General features: G+C 43.4%; 1 protein-coding gene across 4 annotated transcripts in view; it reads right to left on the bottom strand.

The window, feature by feature from the left end:
• Oatp74D (Organic anion transporting polypeptide 74D) overlaps window positions 1-14,054 on the bottom strand; it is a 76,797-nt gene that overhangs the window by 43,314 nt on the left and 19,429 nt on the right. For 2 of the 4 annotated variants that reach the window (XM_076690138.1, XM_034330069.2), the window contains exon 1: window positions 4,339-6,245. The exons of the other annotated variants lie outside the window; for them this stretch is intronic. The gene's annotated coding sequence lies outside the window, so the exon portion shown is untranslated. Of the gene's footprint in view, window positions 1-4,338; window positions 6,246-14,054 lie in introns of those variants that run through there. 4 annotated transcript variants of the gene reach the window in all.

Here is a 14,054-nt window from a genome sequence, read left to right as displayed (position 1 = left end):
ACAAGAAACCGATTAAAGTTGGTTTCAAAGCTGAATGTCTTACCGTTTTTGAGATATCGTGCTAAGAAATTTTTGTACAATTTTCGGACTACGCATGCGCTATTTGACACTGCGCATGCGCTATTCGATACTGCGCATGCGCTATTCAGTACTGCGCATGCGCTGTTCGATACTGGACATATGCTATTCGATACTGCGCATACACGGAACCTGACCTAGCCTTACCTCGATATCTCAAAAACGGTAAGACATCCAGCTCTGAAACCAACTTTAATCGGTTTCTTGTAGTCAATTTAGGTTATATACCGAACCTGAGCTCTCAATTTTGGGAGGATCATTCGGAAACACAGCCGTTATTTATAGGAAATTATTATTTTTCCAAAAATTCAAGAGGGGTAGTTTCGAGTAAAAATGAAAATTCGACTGTTTTTGATATTAAAATTAAAAGGGTCGCTTCGTGAGCATGCAAATCACTGGCAACCCGGCAATGACAGTGTAATAATAATGACTGTTACCACTTGCCACACGATGATGTTTACCCGCCGCTAGGCTCGCGATCATCGATCACACGCGGTCTTGAAATTCAATAAAACGCCTCGTCTAGTCGGATTGATGATCGAGCGAAGAAAAAGTTCGCGGTTCTACGAGGATCTAGCGATTACCTGTGCCGCGTGTGATTAATGCACCATTTCGCCTGTATTATTACGCACGCCACTTTTTACCGTACTCGCGATTCCTGTACGGGTCGCTTCAAAACCGATGTCACAAAACACGGCTGGAGAGAATTTTTCACGAAACACGCCAAAGGACGCAAAGTCGGAATTTAAAAAAATGAACAGAAAGGGCTTTTGAAACAAGGTAGAAGGCCGCGGAGAAGGTTAAAGTAGGATCGGTTTTTCGATTTTTCCTTCTTTTTGCGGTCGAAAGTGAACGCGCGAGGCAAATCCGCTCTGCAGCCGTTCTTGCGCGGTTTATTGCGATTTAAAGTCGATTTACGCGCGGCCACCGCGTCGTTCGGCTTTGATCATCGACAGTGAAAAAAACTTAACGATCAATGATCTCGCCTGCAATCGGCCAGGCTCATCTCCGGCTTGCCGGCCGCGAAACTTGTCGAACACACTGTGTAATTGCCTTCGCATTTTTCTAACTCGCTAAGCTCTGACTTTGAACAAAAAATATATATATTTTCACCTCTGTTCGAGAAACAGGAAGACAACAAAAAAATGTTCTACCAGCTGCTGTAGGTCTTAAACTTATAAAATAAAAAAAAAGATAAAAAGAATAAAAAGGAAATCAGTTTCCTTATTAATACACATGGTGTGTAAGAATTTCTCAGCTTCGACTTGCGGGCGATTTAAATAAAATCGAATTAACAGAGCAAGATAGAGAAAGAGAGGAAGAAAAAAGGATATAATTGAACGGAAGAGGAAATTTTGAACAGAATGTTCACACGAGTACGTCGACTAACGGTATCCACCGGGCCTGGCGTCGAGCATCGTTGCAACCCGTCTGAAAGGCCGAAGCTGCAACTTGGTGCATCGGGGAACGTGACTCACGGATGCACCGGTGCGCGAAAGTGGAAAGACTGGCGTCTGATGGTGGTGAATTTGACGCGTGCCCTCTCACCTGTTGCACGAGATGCATTATTGATAGCGAGGCTGCTCGGTTCGTTTCAGAGCAAAGCAATATCGATTATGAACAACGAATCATTCTCGATTTATTATCATGGATCTACCATTCGCTCTGTCGAGAGAGAGGCGATCTCTAACGCGTTTCGTGCCGGGTGAAATTCAACCCCCAAAGGCTATCGTCGAGCGCCGATCAAATTTATAATAAAATTATCAAAAGCTGTTCGATTAATCGTCGATTTAATCTGAAAATTATTCGGTGGCATTACAAATATCGTTTCGATCGCCTGCGGTAGATTCGTGTTGCGCTGTGTCATTCGTGGAATATCTTATTCTAATTTAAACGCTCTTCTCTTTGTTTTCCTAATTTGGTTTCGCGAACGTCAGACGGATCCAATTGGAGCCTTATTACGAATCGCTGTAGAAAATATTTGAAACGCACCAGAGTAGATAGCGGTATTTGGACAAATTGATCCAGCTCGTCAACGCTGAAATTATAAATATGTGCCGGCTGTCTACTATAGTTAACGAGCCTAGCCGGCTCGATAATAGTATTGCTGTTTTTCAGCAGTTGCATTTCATTTAGAGAAAGAGAAAAAATAAAAAATAAAACGTGATAAGCCGTCGGCCACACAACACACATATTTGTTTGCCGGTTTTTCTGCATCTACAAGCAGCCGTCGTGTCGCTGTAATAAAAGCGGCACAGAAATCGTTGTACGAAACCCCGCTTTGTGTATCTTATCGCTGACAAACGGGCAAACAATGTATTCATTTGCATGTCGCGTATTACATAAATATCCCTGCCACGCGTGTATTATGATGAGCGGACTACCAGTCGAGAAATAAACTAATCTCTGTCGCATCGCCGGCTGAATCCGACAGCATTTTTCTTTCCTTCGTGGACACCATCGTTCTTTTATTAACCCTTTCACTGCTATGGACGCACATATGCGTCCGATGAAAGCTATCGGTGCAGATGGACGCAGATACGCGTCCATAGATTATTTCTTGTGTATACTGATTATAATTAAATAAAAATTATCAACGCATTATTACTAATTACACACCATATACGGTGAGTGTTAAAAGTGTTTAGACACCGTTTAAAAAAGAATACCTCGTTTAAAATTGGACCAAATGACTTGAGATTTTTTGAGAAGCTATAAAAATTAATTTACAAATTAATTTGTCGCTTTAAAAAATTACAATTTGTTGAAATCATGAAAGAAAATAGTGGAGGGTAATTTTTCAACTTTTTAGTTATGTTCTTAGATGAAAAGTCGCGATTATCGGAAATTTTAATTACTTGTAATTTCTATATTTTAAATTTTCATTATAGGCTCACATAACAAAGATGAAAAATTACCCTTCACTATTTTCTTCCACGATTTCAACAAACTGTAAGTTTTTAAAACGACAAAAGCACATGTCTTAGTAAATTAATTAGTATAACTTCTCAAAAAACCTCGAATCATTTAGTCCAATTTTAAATGAGGTATTCTTTTTTAAACGGTGTCCAACTCACTGTATTATCACATTGCAATGATATGACAAAACCCTAAAAAAGAAAAAGAAATGAAATAATAAACTGAAAAATGAAATGGAATAAAAAGAAAATAAGTGTTGTTGACTTGATTCTTATTTCGTCCACACAGAACGTTCGAGCCTAGAATCCTCGGCAGGCAAAGGGTTAAAAAATACTTGGGAGGAGTTTTTGAGATAACACACAAAGCGAAGATGTCGCAACGCGATTTCCCTCGTTAAAACGAAGAAAATTGCAAGGAAATCTTGATGTTTCTCCTCCATCAAGCATAACGAAGCGAGGACGATGGATCTCGCGGATAAATAGCTGCAAGGAATCGAGTGTGAAACAAACACGATGTTATGGTACCGTGTATTCCAAACACCTGGTGTTACAGGTGTTTGGAAAACATCGTGGAATAAAAAGTATAAATCGTTGATAACAGCCGTGAACCAAGGGAACGATTGCTTAACGAACTTTATCTACGACTTTGAAACAAAGCCACAGAAAACGAAGCCAGATGCCTCTATTTTACGTTTTCCAGATTCCCTGGAAATCTCCCGGTGACTTTTAACGTTTCCTTAAATAGAAATTCAAGCGGTTCCTCGATGGAAACGCTTGGAAACTGATGAAATTCCGAGCTTACGAAATTATCTGTGATTTTGAAACAAAGCGAACCGACGTGAAAGCCGATTCCAACTTTTTCTTTTTCTAAACCGATTTCGATTGCGACCACGAGATATCTATCGATACCAACTCTTTCGTTAATTATCTAATTACTCGAAACTCGGTGGCGCAGCGTTGGTTTCCAAGTATTCATTCACCTACCAAGAAAACAACCCCAATGGTGACCTACTTTGGTATCCAGTTAAAAAACGACGAATAAATCTATCGATCATCGAAACAAGCCCTAATAGATCACCCATGAACAGTTTCTAATTACTCGGAGCAACGCAAAGGGAGGAGGTGGTAGCGTTTGCTCGGGGGAGGGTATCGGCGAACGAAAGAACCGCAACGGTGACCACTAATTAGGTGGAATAACAGGAGGGGTCGGCTAAGCGATCAAGGCGCGAAGGTGGCGAGGATCGTAGAGACTCGTCAGCGCTCACGGTCACGGCACAGATACGTCGTAGGTCAAGAGATCGCGGCTGGCGGTTTTGCAAAAAGGCAAGAAGTCGAAACGTACCTGTCATACGTCGTCCCGTCTCGCTTCCTCTGCCGCGTCCTGTCCGCTCTTTCCCTTGCACTGTCTCTTTCTGTCTCCCAGTTTGGTCAGGGCCATGCGTCATCGGCGCAGAATCGTTGCGCTTCGTAGGAACGTGTACGCGGGCCCGAAGAAAGAGCGTAGCAAGGCGAGGAGCGCAGACAGCAGCGTGCAGAGCACCGTGTGCCCCAAGATATTTGGCGGGCTCGAAAATAGCAACAGCGTTGTCCTTTACGGGTGTGCGTGCCTGTAGGCTGCCTCTTCTTCTTCCTCTTCTTCCCCGTCGTCGTCGGCGCCGTCGTCGTCGTCGTGGTCGTCGTGGTCTTCTTCTTGGTCCGCGCGCTACTGGCAGCCTCGCACTCGCCCGGTGTAACTCGCTCGCTTCCTCGCTCCACCAGTTCGCACTTTTATATACCACGCGTTCGTTGCTGCTTGTCACTTGACCGCTTTCCGCTCTTCTCTCACTCGGTCACCAGCTGCATGTATCTCCGGATGCAGGGAGCACCACTCGCGACGCGATTACCACGTCGATACCGCGACAATACCACCATGAGATAACTCCGAAAAAAAAAAAAAAACGAATCGTCGACCGAATCGCCCAGCCTATCCTCGGCTTCCACGATACCCTTGCCAACGACCAACAAACCTATACCGATGATCTTGGCTCCGAGTCCGATCGAGTATCCCCGAAGGTTACTCAACTTCCATCGTGTACGCTTGTCGCGAGCACAGACACGTCCTCCTCGAGTAACTGACAATTCCGAAGATGAGGAAAATCGATCCGATCGCGATAAATCGGTTCACCTGTCGCGCGCTCCGATACCCACTACTGCCAGCTTCCCCGATGCTACTTATTCGAGGCGTCGGAACGAGACTCGCGGGTTTTCCACTTGCTCCCTCGCTCGATCGCTCCCCTGTTCTCGCACACGTGCACGCGACTCCGAAACACAGCAATCCTGACGAGCTTGAGCGAGAGAGAAACGGAAAGATGCTCGCGGCTCCGCGGTTCGCGCGCGACTGACCGAGGGCGAGAGTCGTTATTGGGAGCAGAGCGCCGGTGAAGTCTGTTCGCCTCGGCAGCTACGCCTCTCTCTTCATCCACTGGTTACATCTAGCTCCGTCTCTCTCTCTTACCAAGCTCCGTTCCTGTCCTCTGCGACCTCCTCTACCACCGCTGGTACACGCTTTTCCTTCTCGCTTCTTCTTTACCCTTTACCCAACTCTGTTCCACTCTTTTTTCTCTCTCCCTCTCTCTCTTTACCCGGGTAAGTCGTCTCGTTCTAGTCGCGTCGCGTCGACCATCCTCGTCGCACCGGTAGCCTCGGTCTTTCTCGTACTCGGGTCCGGCGCTCACTCTCGGCTCCCGTTCGACGCGCGGAGCAGGCGCGAAACGAACGAAACCGAAACTTAAGCTCGGCCGTGTCGCCTCCTCCGTCTCTTCTTGCGCCTCTCTTTTCCTTTACCTTCCTCGTCCAGTCCGGGCTATACGCAGACCTTTCCTACCATCCTGGCGAGCACACTGTCCGAAACTGGTTGCAGAGATGGCCCGCCACTCGTTTCGGCATCGTAATCAACTGGCCAGACCGCTGGTTCCACACGCGGCCTACCCGTTCCATCTCATCCCCCCTCACCACATCGTCCTTCTCGCTCTTCTGCCTTTGCCTAACCTTTACCTTCCTTCCTGCCTTCCAGACGAATCTCCGACCAGGCAATGAGTCCCTGATGCGCGCGTTTACGCGGCCCTCCGCAGATCGGGATCCGAATTCTGGCAGCTGCTCCGATCGCTCCTGCCCAGCCCTCCCCTCAATGGGTGTCAGAGCCCCGCTCGTTTTTACCAACGCCGCTGCCTACGACTCTCTTCTTGCCTCCCGTATATATCCTACCGCCGCCTGTTTAACGGATAGTCCTGGGTCGTACACGTACGTTACGACGTACGTACAGAAACTTGGCGCGAAGAAAAAATGAAAAAAAAAGCGACAGAGAATTCGAGTGAAAGCGACGCGCGCGTCGTAACGGTGATCACAACGCGTCGCGTAACAGCGTCCTTTACCGCTCATCGCGGCGCCTCGGTTTTTCGAGTTTACCCGCGGTGCAATCACGGGTCCGAGCTCTTTTCTTTCAGCAAATCAGCATTTCCAGCTGAATGGAAAGGCGAGAGGCGTGGAGGAGGCGCGATGAAAGTGGCCGATAGAAAGTGCAGTCGGGGAAAGAGCAACTTCCTAGCTGCGATCAAATTACTTCCGATGGTAGCATCGTGGAATTCAATTTCGTTCGACTCGCCGATCAACGATATCGTCCTTATTTTTCAAAACCGCAACAACCGCGATCCCGGTAACCGCCTCCGTTTCCACTGGAAATTCGACTTTGTTTTCCATCCGTTACGCAATCTTCATCTTCTAACAAGTGTAAATTAATTAAAATTGAAACTTGATTTCCATCTAAACGACGCATTGTTAGCGAAGGATCTTTATCGGTTACGATGAAAATGCATCTTCACTCTCGATGAATAGGGAACTATTTTACACTTTAATCGAACGAACGAATATCTCCTCCCACTTCTTTCGGTCGATCGAACGATCGCAGCTCTCAGGCATCCTTCGTCCCTGTGAATTGTTTCAATTAGCCGCGATAACGGTCGAGGGAATTATACGCGAGACGGTTTATTAAATTAATCTCGCGAAGGTGATCTTAGATTATCGAGGGAAACAATGCGGGGAGAAGAATTATGGTTCGATGAAGACGAACGACGGTACACGCTCGAACGAGTCAAAATATTCGATATAAAACGCGTATAACTTGATGAAGCCGGTGTTACTACTTTTTATTTTTTTGTTTTTATTTTGCAACCTTTCCATATCGAACACGATGGTTCGCGTGCCGATTGGCATTCAACTCGTTTCGCCGCGGCGAAATGCATCCCGGTGTGCACGTAACGCCGGCAACATGCGTCGACGTAATACAGAACGCGTATATACACGTCGACACAACGCGTTGGCCGGTTCGATTCACCGGCAGGTATGCGTCGCGACGCGGCGCGGCGCGACACGACGTGCGAGAAACCGACGGTACCGTTATGCGAACACACCGTCCTCAGAATCTTCTATAGACCGAGGAACGGAACACTGGATCCTAGTCCGAACATCGAACCATAAAAATTAATTAAATTCTGTAACTTTCAAACGTTTCAAAATTTGAAAATATTAATTTTGAAACTCCCTGTATCGGGTGGAAAATTTGATTCGAGTCGAATAAAAATGAAATTACCAATCTTCTGCATTAATAGATGATTGATAGTCCGAATCTCGAACCATAAAAATTAATTAAATTCTGCAACTTTCAAACGTTTCAAAATTTGAAAAAATTAATTTTGAAGCTCCCTGTATCGGGTGAAAAATTTGATTCGAGTCGAATAAAAATGGAATTAACAACCTTACGCAACGTCTATCGCTGCGCTTTGTACGAAAATTTCACGGGAGAACATAATGCACCGATGAAAAGAAATTTGAAATATTTAGGTTTTCGAGGAAAGGCGGACCAGGCTGTTTTTAATGGTAGCCTGCACGTGAATCCTATTAACATAAATGAAAGGGCTGCGCTGCATTCCGCGGCGAATGGAGATTGACCTTCGTCAGGATAACGTGACCTTGATATACCTTCTATTAAGAATCGATATATTTGTGGTAAGGGTAGCCACGTTCTCCGCCAAGTGAAAGGGTTACGTGTGTGTCTACGTTGCAATCCTTTGCCGTGCCTTCGAATCCCCCCGATCGATCGACATTGGAAAAGCGGAATTGAACTGATCGATTGCACTCGGGGAGAAATTAGTTCCATGAATCATTACAGCGATATGAATTACTGTTAATTCGATTCGTCTAATTAATTACGCTTCGGGATCAATTGAAATTTAATTAATTTAAAGGCTCATTAATTGTTCCGCTGGATGGATTGTGTAACATTTGCTCGTTTATAGAATATTCATAAGATTTCTGGGAAAATTATATTCGACAGACGGACCCTCCGAGAGCCCTCGGCTAAAGATAGCCCAGTAACAGAAGGAGAATTAATGGCGGCTCCTCTGTATCAATTACACGCAGTATAATATACCAGGAAATGTTGAACAATTATTGTTGTCTGGCCCACATATTGCACCGAGCAGCCTGCTGCATCGTTCTTCTCGTCTGCTCGTCCACTTGCCTTCATTGCACTCGTCGGAAGGTTCACGATTTTTCTCTCATCCTTCTAATTTAAATCCATCGATCAATTCCGAAACGATACATCGTAACAGGTGGAAAAATTTCGCTCAACTATACAAACAATTTTTCCAGAAAGAAGAAAATCTTTCATTACGATTTACAGGAACGATTTTTATGACCGACTGTAAAACAGTACGCTGAAAGAAACAGGAAGCGATCGAGTAGCGTACTGACAATTTCTAAATATTTCTTAATGGACCATAACGATGGGTTAATCGTTTGTTCATCTACGAGGAGGGTCGTTAAGCGTAGAGGCAAGGGCGAGAATCCGGTGGCCTCTATTTAGATTAATCGAGTAGCATATCGCGAGCAATTAATTTGTTTATCGATAGAAACGACGATACTCGTAGACCTAGACGAGCCCGCGATCATTGGGCAAGCACGAGGGCGATTAAGCACACGCGACAGAGGCAATTATGCCCGCGAGATCAAACGCGACCCGTGTGTGTCGTTCGCGTCTGCCATCGCAACCTCGTGTAGCTACGTACACCGCTATTTTTACCGCTGGTGAAAAATACTTTGGACTCGATATATAACGTTTCACGTATACGTGCGTGTCATCGTCGCCTATCTCTTCCACGAGCTGTCTGTGTTTTGCAACACGTTGCGTGTTGTAGATTTCACAAGCGTAACACGCTTATCGCCGTTGCAATATACTCCAATTTAAATGATTGCCGATAATTCAGTCGGTCAGCAATGAGAATTCGTATACGCGCCTTCTCTCGCCGCGAAAAATCACGATCAATTTATTGGGGGAAAAAAAAGATAAAATGAAAAGATTTTTTCGACTCATCGACCGCCTGTGACAACAGGCCTTTTGTTGTTTAAATATTTTCAAAATATTAACAAATAAAAGAACGTTCCAATTAAAAATAGTGAAATGAGTCAGGTACCTGCTCTTCAAATCTAAGGGTCGCGGGTTCGATTCCAGAAAAATTAATATTATTTTTTTTAATTCAAATATCATCAAATTTATCATCTAACTGAAGAATATTAATAATAAAATGGATATTAAATAAAAATCCCCATTGGGGGAAGAAATATTAACAAATAAAACAACTTTCCAATTAACAAAAGTGACAAGAGTAAGGTACCCGACTTCAAATCCGAGGGTCGTGGTTTCGATTCCAGAAAAATTAATATTATTTTTTTATTTCAAATATCATCAATTTCATCATCTAACTAAAGAATAATAATAATAAAATGAATATTAAATAAAATTTTCTACGAGGAAAGCTACGGTGATCGGCAGTGAACGAAGGATTGATAGAAATTCATTTTTCGCCCCGTACACAATCACAAAGATAAATAATACATTGAACATTGATTTAACAATACCAACATGGTTCTACAGCGATTTCCAAGTATCTTCTTTACGATTCGCTCAAAAATAGCCGTCTCCGCCGTGGTATCGCAAAAATATGTACGAGCTTCCTATACACACGAGCAATATTATCGCCGCTGTTACATTGAATAAAAAGATTTTTATTTGTGAAGATTCTTTTTTTCGTTTCAAAGGAAGCGCGTTACTTTTTATCGGAGTTGCAGCTTGAAACTGAACGGTGTGCAACAGGAGCGCCGATAACGAGGCTCAGATTCTTATCTACCATAGCCACAGCAGTAGCAGCAACATCGTTTTGCGCTACTTACGTCATCTTATCAAGAATTCAAATGAATTCATTTATCGCTCGTCGCGCGTAATTCGTATTCGCAAGATTCGCGTCGAAATACGCTCCGATCCCTCGAAACATTCATGAAAACGATCGATTTGCCTCCTATCTTCAGCCGATCGTCACGAAATCAAACACAGACACGTGCACGTACATAATTTTCCGTCGTTGAAATCGAAGAGTACAATTTCAGAGATAATTAAAACAGCATCCACGATAATGAACCCCATCGAGAAGCCTGTTAATCTACCAGTCATTAATTACAATCAAATACCAAACTGCAGTCTATTGTGCCGAATTGGATAGGGGGACACAAAAGGATGTCTCCGAGATTTTAAACGAACCAGTGGCCGAAATTCGTCGCGTCACGGGCTGTCCCCCTGCTCCCCCTGTTAATAAGATATCAACCTCTATCCGGCTCTGCCCGCGTTATTCGCGCTGCAAGTGCGTTGAACCAAGCAGCGATCACGATGAATCGTCATCGAGTAGATCGGTCGGACTTCATTGGGAAACGAGACATTGTGGCCCAGATATCAACGCGAATGAGTTACACGATTCGAAGCTCAGCTGCTTTTAATGTAGACAACGGGTTGATATTCTCTGTAGCTTCGTTCGAACAGAATCGTTTAAGATAAGTATGGCTGGGTGCTTGTACTTCTTCAAAAATCGATAATTTCACGAGATTTGAAGCATTCGAAAATGAAATTTCATGGAACTTTTAACAATATTTTAAGATAACTATGGGTGGGTGCTAGTACTTCAAAATTCGATAATTTCTCGAGATTCGAAAATGAAATTTCATGGAACCTTGAATAATATTTTAAGATAAGTATGGCTGGGTGCTAGTACTTCTTCAAAATTCGATAATTTCTCGAGATTCGAAGCATTCGAAAATGAAATTTCATGGAAGCTTTCGACACACCCCCGGTAGAAACGTGTGCAACACGGCAGCTGGGTCTATTGGAAAATTAGATCCAATCTAACACGGTCGCGTACCGCAGTCTCACGCTCGTTCGCAGACAGAAATTATGAAACGTATTTCGTCTGGTAATAATCTCGTAACGCTACAATAGCGTTTAGGGAAGAACGAGGAAGAGCAGTGACCCCGGTACGCGGAAGTGATTAAGCGTGTGTCACGTTTAAATGGCCAGTATGGATTAACCCGATTAACTTATTCGTCAAGGAGCAAACGAAGCTGATCAAAGAGGATGCCGATCGATCAGATGGAGACGGTGATCTGATTCGTTCGAAGGACAACGCACGAATCACCATCGATTCTCTGATCAACATCTTCGATTAGTCAAACTGGCGATTAATGCGTAAGAAATGTGACTAATTATCATTTGGATTCGTTAAGAAAATTTCGAAAATGTAGAAATTGGTGTTGATTTAAAAAAAAAAAAGAAATCAAATTAAGGATAAAAAATTAATGAAAAATTTGGCAAGGATAATATTTCCTTACTCGGACTGTACACAGAATCATTCTTAATTACTGCGACCTTTACGCACAAGGCAGGGGTGCACCGGTGACCCTGGCTCGGTCTATATTTCGTTTGTCCCTTCCGAGAAGGCAATTATGTCTGAATTAGTAAATTAGCCGTGGCTTGCCACTCTGTATTGTTGAAACTGGATTGCAATCTGTACCTTCCACTCTCGCCGACCACAATGTCAACCGTCTGTGTAGCAGCTCGAGGCGTAAGCGCGTACAAGAATTTTCACAAAGAAAGAGAAGAATTGAAAAATTAAATCACCAGGAAAAAAAAAGGAAGAAAATAAATATAGTAAGCCAAGGAGTGGAAACTGCATAAAATTGCATTACCATTTAGCACTTGCCAATTCCTTATTCGCTCGGTTGACACGTTCACCGACATCCTCCCCGACTGTTTAGAATTTAACCTCGATTCGGCATTGAAATGTGCATCCTGTCGGTCGCATTGAAATGTATGAAAGTGTGCGGCTTGATCAGGTATCTCGACGTTTCGCAGACACCGACGGACAGATTGAATAGACAAATTCGATCGACCCCGTTTCGAAAGACCTCTGTCCTGCTGTTTTTTCCATCGCCTCGCCACGATATCGTGGATCGCGAGAAAAATCGAAATTCAATCGTACGACGATAAACTTGCGGTTAGGTAACGCGTCTGCTGCGATTTGTAAAGGCAACCCAGATCGCTCTTTTCACCTACAGGCTCGATCAAAACTCGATCTTCTAATTTGCAATTATTTTTTTGAACATAAATATCCTACTTTCCATAATTTCCAATATAATTTTACAAAATAGAAAACTGAAGGTCTAAGTTAAAAAATTAAATTCTACTTATTTTGCACAAAGTATCCTAATTGCAAAAAGACCTTCAAATATGAGAAATGGAGTAATGAAATTCTCAGGAAATGAATTTAATTTTCTTATGAACGTTAGAGGAAAGGCTGTTATTGTGGCCTGCTTAATAATCAACCACCGATGATTTCATTAGCGATGCGGTTCTAAATTAACGAATTGTAGAACTAACAAATTCCTAATTAAAAAACTAACTAATTTCTGTATTTGCAAGAAACGAAGAAATAATAATCTATGTTAACGTTAAGTGTTTCCTTACTTAAAAGGAAGAATTTGTGACAGCGCCTGTAGTCAGTCTGTTTTCGCCTTGTTTTCGAATTTCTCGGTCGGTCGAACGCGCTGAATTATTGATGAGCCTGATTGGCTATGCCTGAACGTAAAGGAATTCAGATATTATTCGTTGTTCGAAGCGAGAACCACGAGCGTCGTTCGTCTTGACCAAAGTCCAGCACAGGCTTTACTGATTTCCGGACGAGATAAAACGTTGTCGGGCTGGTGACAGAAAACGCGGGAAACGAATGACTCTGTCGACGGAATTTCGGATGGAATTCTTAATCGGTCGAGGATATTTTCAGAGGAGAAACACGAGGGATACCGTTCAACCTTTGACACGAGACATGGAAAAGCCAGTCGAAGTTCTCTTGAGAGCACAATAATATTTTGAATAATTCTTAATTAACACTAAATAATAGGTATAGCATATATGAATTTTTGAAACTAAGGAGTGGGGAGGGGAAGGAATTATTATTTGTATAAATTTCATAATTCTATTAAGTTTAGCAATAAAATCGTAAATGAGTTAAATTGACTCGCTCCAGCAATCTAGTGTTAATATTCCGAATAAAAAAGATATCAACCCCCTAATCCCTTGGTGGATAATCCTACCCAAGATCCCCTAAATCCCTAACCATGATTACTCTAATTGAAGGAAAAATAAATGAAAAGGCTAATTAATTGCTTTTAAATAACTGTCGGTCGATAAGGTGCACGTGTCTCTGGCAAGGGCAAGGTCCATTTCCTTTCATCGCAAGATTACGGTTCGTAAGCCCTTCGGAATGGGCAACATCACCGGCAAGACGAATCGATCAGGATGCCCGGCAAGGAACAAGATCGGCACGATTCCTAGTCCAACTGGTCCGGTCGCTAGTATTGTGTGGAAGGATACACACGAGGCTGGCTGCTGGTGCCACCCTTCTGGCTCGAGTCCGCGCAGCTAGAGAGCAAGGGAGGGAAAGGACGAAATAAAGGGAAAAAGAAAAGACGTAGAAGAAGAAGGGGAACGAAAAGAAGCCTGGCTAGAGGGCGAGGTAGAAGCTGGGACGACGAAATGCGTCGAAGGCGCGTGTACAGTACCGAACAAATGAATTCGATCAACTATTTTCTTCCTTTCATTTGTAGAAAATTACCTAAAAGGGGTTGTCAAATATTTCATCTGAG

This window comes from Osmia lignaria, chromosome 9 (assembly GCF_051020975.1).
Source record: "Osmia lignaria lignaria isolate PbOS001 chromosome 9, iyOsmLign1, whole genome shotgun sequence".
Taxonomy (NCBI): Eukaryota; Metazoa; Arthropoda; class Insecta; order Hymenoptera; family Megachilidae; genus Osmia; species Osmia lignaria.
Note: the sequence above shows the minus strand (reverse complement) of the source record. Positions and strands in the feature narration are given on the sequence as shown.